General features: G+C 45.6%; 1 protein-coding gene across 2 annotated transcripts in view; it reads left to right on the top strand.

The window, feature by feature from the left end:
• Positions 1 to 245: 245 nt before the first annotated feature.
• FAM126A (family with sequence similarity 126 member A) overlaps positions 246 to 5,127 on the top strand; it is an 87,798-nt gene continuing 82,916 nt past the window's right edge. For both annotated transcript variants that reach the window (XM_035020726.1, XM_035020727.1), the window contains exon 1: positions 246 to 434. The gene's annotated coding sequence lies outside the window, so the exon portion shown is untranslated. The remainder of the gene's footprint in view (positions 435 to 5,127) is intronic.

Raw genomic sequence — 5,127 nt, 5'->3', positions numbered from 1 at the left:
ACGGTCAATCATTTTCTCTTTGGCGCCCCGACCACGCCCAGGGCTCCGACCACGCCCATCCAAGTCGCCCTCCCGCCCACCTCTTGGCTCCGCCCCAGGCCTAGCAGAGGAAGGTTCTTATTGGTGAAGAAGTTGTTCTGGTCCCGCCTCAGGGCACGGCGATAGGCCGAACCGGAGTGGGGCGGTGGTGGTTGGCTGCCTGGGGACGGGTCCCTAGCCGTGCCTGTCAGAGTGGCTGGCGGCAGTGGCGGCTCTCGGGGCTGGGTTGTCAGTCAGTGAGCAGAGGGGGAAGATGGCTCGCTGGGACCCGTTCTGTTAGGAAGAAGGGGGGCAGGTGGTGCTGCTACTCGGGAGAAAGCAGATCAGCCGCTGTCGCTGTCGCTGCGAGTCAGACAAGTCGAGGTTCTGGAGGTGGAGCTCGGGGAGCCGCTCTGGTGAGTCCGACCGAGCGACCCACGCCGGGCCCCCAGGGTGGCCGGCGACCGATAACTTTTTTGTCAGGGAGGAGCCGGGGCGAGGCGGCGGCGGGGAGGGGACCAGGACTTTGTCCCCGGGGCGGCGCCTTCGTTGGGGGTAACGGCTCCCTCGCGAGGCGCCGCGGGTGGGCGCGAGAAGGCGCTGGGCGCTAGGGGCGTCCGAGGGGCCGGAGCAGCCGGGTTGGTGAGCGGGCTGCGGCCGGCGGCTGCTCGCCCCGAAGTTGGGCGCAGCCCGTTTGCTGCCTGGGCGGCGGCAGCTTTGTGCGCCTGGACTCGGGTCTTTCTCTTCCCCAGCAAGGAGCAGTCCAGACTCCGGGCGTGCCCAGGGTGCAGCCGCCTCGGCCGGACACGCAGCCCCTCTGCGGGGGCCCCCCACCGCCATCCCGCCGCAGCTCATGCTCCGGCCTGGCCTCTCCCACTCCAGGGAGGTTACCGCTATCCGTCTAGTCTAGTGACCAAAATGGTCACCGTCGACCCCCTTCCCCCCTCATTTTTAAAAGCAGCGTTCGCCTGGGTCTTTGGTGTCTCTCGTAGGGCGGTGAGATTCAGAAAGCGGCTACGATTCCTTCCTTGGTTATTACACTGGAGATCCGCTCTTCAGCGCTTGCTCCCTTCTATGAGTTATTCCTCTCCCGAGGCTGATTTTTAACGTACTCGGGAATCGTCGGGGTTTTGTCTGAAAATGGTTGCATTAAAAGACCCCAAGTTTGCACGCTTCAGCAAAACTGCGTATCCGCCCGTCAGCGTGCACAGTTGTGCTCTGTACCCCTGAGTTTAGGCATTCCTGAAAGATTTTAATTTTGCCCTAGTGGTTTCATCCTGCACAGGGTCGGGTCTCTGATAAATACACTATCACACGCCCGGCAGCGTCCGCGCTCTCCAGGTAGGGGGAGTTTGTTCCACAGGCAGCTAGCTACTAATTTCAGAGACCGTACGATAGGCAGTAGGACCAAGCTGTCCTTTTGCAAATTATTTGTCCTTTGGGTCACACAGTAGTTTTGGGAGCCGATATGCCACCTCTTTGGTTCATGTAACACTTGACAGTTTGAGATTTTCAGCTTTTAAAATCTTATCTGCATAGAGCCATAAGGATCGGCGTAACCTTGAGTCAATGTGATAGACCCAGGAGGGTTGTTTTCCATAAGAACATTTTCCTAACACCCAGACTGGCTGGCCCTCCCTCCGATTTCTAAGCATCTTTTCTTTGGGTTAATACATTTTAAGGTTTACAAGATGAATATTGGTCCCAAACACTTTTTTTTTTTTTGAAGTGCAGGGAAAGGCAAGAAAGAAAAAATTTAGGATCTGCTTGGCCAATAGTAGCTTTAAAGTCATTTATTCAAATAATTCATTTACATAAAGTGGCTAAAGGGAAAACTATCATATATTTAGATTAAAAAATTCTGGATTTGGCTTATTTTATTCTTTTTAGATTTACTATTATTATCATAGAGGGATTATAAAACCTCTTAATTATCAACATTAACAGTACTTGGATATAGACACCCAGATAAGGTGTTGGTTAGGTCAGTATGTTATTCCTGCTATGCTTTCTTTGTTGTGTTTCTATTTTATGAAATCTGACCTTGGTTGCATTTCTTAGAGTGGTGTTGTTTTGACAGAGTTCAAACATACAGTCACCTCTGTTTTATTCAGGATCCTGTTGTGTGATATTTATTTTGTAATGAATATTTAAAATCTTTGAGGGCACCTGGGTGGCTCAGTTGGTTAAACGACTGCCTTCGGCTCAGGTCATGATCCTGGAGTCCCGGGATCGAGTCCCGCATCGGGCTCCCTGCTCAGCAGGGAGTCTGCTTCTCCCTCTGACCCTCCTCCCTCTCATGCTCTCTGTCTCTCATTCTCTCTCTCTCAAATAAATAAATAAAATCTTTAAAAAAAAAATCTTTGAAAAATGTTAGTATCAGTACCATTTGGGGGTATCAAGTTTACATTTTGTAAATAATTGAAATTATGTCAAACATATATTTATTTTGCACTGTCCCAGGCTGAATAGGTTCTAAGGTAGAAATGAGTGTCATAGTTCTTGTCATCAAGAAATTTACTCTCTGATGTACAAGACAGATCAAGTAAGTGTTATAATACCATGTAATAAATGTGAATAGAGATATGCCTAGTGTAGTAAGGGAGCTGCAGAGTAGGAGATGGCTAAATCAGTTTGGATGAGGTAGAGTCAGGAGCACACAGTACAGTTTTGAAATATAATTTAGCCAAGTGCAGGAGGTTAGTAACTTTCCAAGAGGAGAATAAGTGAGAAGGCAAGGAGGCATGAGAAACTATGGCAGTTTAGAGAAGTCATTGTCAATGACAAAGTCAATAATAACATTGACATTAACATGACTTGAATGCAGGGGTTAGATAAGGAAATGGTGGAAGATGAGAATAGTGAGGGTGGTAGAGCTCCAGACCAGGGCATGGTTTCCTTGGCTACAGGGATTGGATTGAAGGTGATGAGTAAGAAGCCATTTAATGAATTTTTGTTTGAGACTCTCACCCTGGCAGAGTGAGGTAGAATCTGATAGGTCTTGTCACCTTTGGGAAGAAAGGAGGAGGAATCAGGACCCTGAGGATTTTACTTGGTTCTAGTAATTGGAAGTGAGGGAAGATGGAGGGAAGATGATAAGTTCTCTTTGGGGTTTTTTGAATTTGAAGAAGCTGTGGAGCGTTCAGGTGAAGATGTCAATTAGATGTTTGGATCCACGGGCATGGAACTTGTAAAGGAAATCAGGATTACAGGGCAGATTGGGGGTTGAATTGAAGCTGTATTGATTTGGTTATACTGAATACAATACAATTGGTCATACTGATTTGGTTATATTGAAATGATTCAGGGAACGCTTTTAGTATGATCAAAGCTGGAGAACAGAGTGATAAAAAGCAGAAATGGGTAGAAAAATAGTGTGAAAGAGAAGAGTAGTAGTTAGAAAGGTAGGAGGAACATTAAGAAAGATGCTAAGGAAGGAGAGAATTTCAAACAGAGATGGAATGGTTCAACAATTTTGATGCTGTAAGAGGTGTCAAGTAAGGAGAGGACTCTAGGGACAAGGGAATTGGTCAGGATTCCAAAGGTGACTTTAACAAGTACAGTTTTTTGGTTTTTTTTTAAAGATTTTATTGATTTGACAGAGAGAGACACAGCGAGAGAGGGAACACAAGCAGGGGGAGTGGGAGAGGGAGAAGCAGGCTTCCCTGCGGAGCAGGGAGCCCGATGCGGGACTTGATCCCAGGATCCTGGGATCATGACCTGAGCTGAAGGCAGACGCTTAATGACTGAGCCACCCTGGCGCCCCACAAGTACAGTTTTAACTGAGTAGAGGTTCAGAGGGCAGTTGTTGGAAGACTGAGAAAGAATGGGTGATGATAAAGTAGACATACTTGAGTGAGGCATTTCAAGAAAACTGAAGAAGGAAGAGAATGATAGCTATAGAGCAGTGGTTCTCATTCCTAGCAGTACATTTACAATTATCTGGGGAGCATTTAAGAATCTTGATCTCCAGGGGAAAGCCCATCCCAATTTGGGGTTGAGGTGGAACCTAGGCATTATATTCATTTCAACAGCTTTGTTGTAATATAATGGGCATGTAATAAACTACATGTATTTAAAGTGTGCAATTTAATGTTTGACATAGGTTTTCATTTGTAAAACTATCACTGCAATCAAAATAACGAACATATCCATCACCTCCTAAAGTTTCCTTATGTCCCTTTGTAATTTCTCCCTCTCATCCTCAGGAAACCACTGATTACTTTTTGTTACTATAGATTAGTTGCACAGGTATATATATTAAAGTTCCCTGGGTAATTCCAATGTGCAGGCAAGGTTGAAAACCACTGAAGAGGGATATAGGTTGAAGAAATGCTATGTTTGTTTCTTTACATGCATAAAGAAAGTGAGAAGTAAGAGATTTAGGAAAGATGAGATATTTACTGGAACTGAGTCCCTGAGGAGATGGAAATGGATGACATTCAGAGCTTTGACAAATAACAAAGGAAGACAATTTGGAAACAACAAAGAATATGATGTTAAAGATAGCACATTTCTTTGTTATCAGCATCCACGTTGTCATCATGTAGTATCAAGTTTGAAGTACTCAAAAAAAATTAGAGAGCATCTTAATATGTGGAAATGGATGCCACTCTGGAAAACTCCTTAAATGGAGGCTGGGACCCCTGGCATCACCATGTAATGCTTTGTCATTTTTTGGAAGGGAGCAGATGGAATTAACAGTTTGACTATTGCTTGTTATTGAGAGCCAAGTACTGCCAGAGTCTTTCTGGTCCTGTTGAAGTTAGGCTGCATGTCTGCACTGAGGAAAGAGAATATTTAACATTTGAAAATCATCTTTATGCTCAGAAGAAATCCTGTTTGCTTGCCCTTTGGATATATGCTTTTTAAATACATTGGAGGATAAAATCATTGCTCTGTCTCCATATGAGACTGAGAAGAGTTGTGATTAGAAGTTGTCAAAGGCCCACACTTTGTATCCTGAGAAAGGTAATATTTATATTCCCCTCCCTCCCTCCCTCGCTCCCTCCCTTCCTTTCTTCCTCCCCTCCTCCCCCCCTTCTTTTTCTTTTCTTTTCTCTTCTTTCTTTCTTTCTTTCTTTCTTTCTTTCTTTCTTTCTTTCTTTC

The sequence above is a fragment of the Mirounga leonina genome, unplaced genomic scaffold (genome assembly GCF_011800145.1).
Source record: "Mirounga leonina isolate KUSES-001 unplaced genomic scaffold, KU_Mleo_1.0 Mir_174, whole genome shotgun sequence".
NCBI classification, from domain to species: domain Eukaryota; kingdom Metazoa; phylum Chordata; class Mammalia; order Carnivora; family Phocidae; genus Mirounga; species Mirounga leonina.
This window is presented reverse-complemented; position numbering and strand designations above follow the sequence as displayed.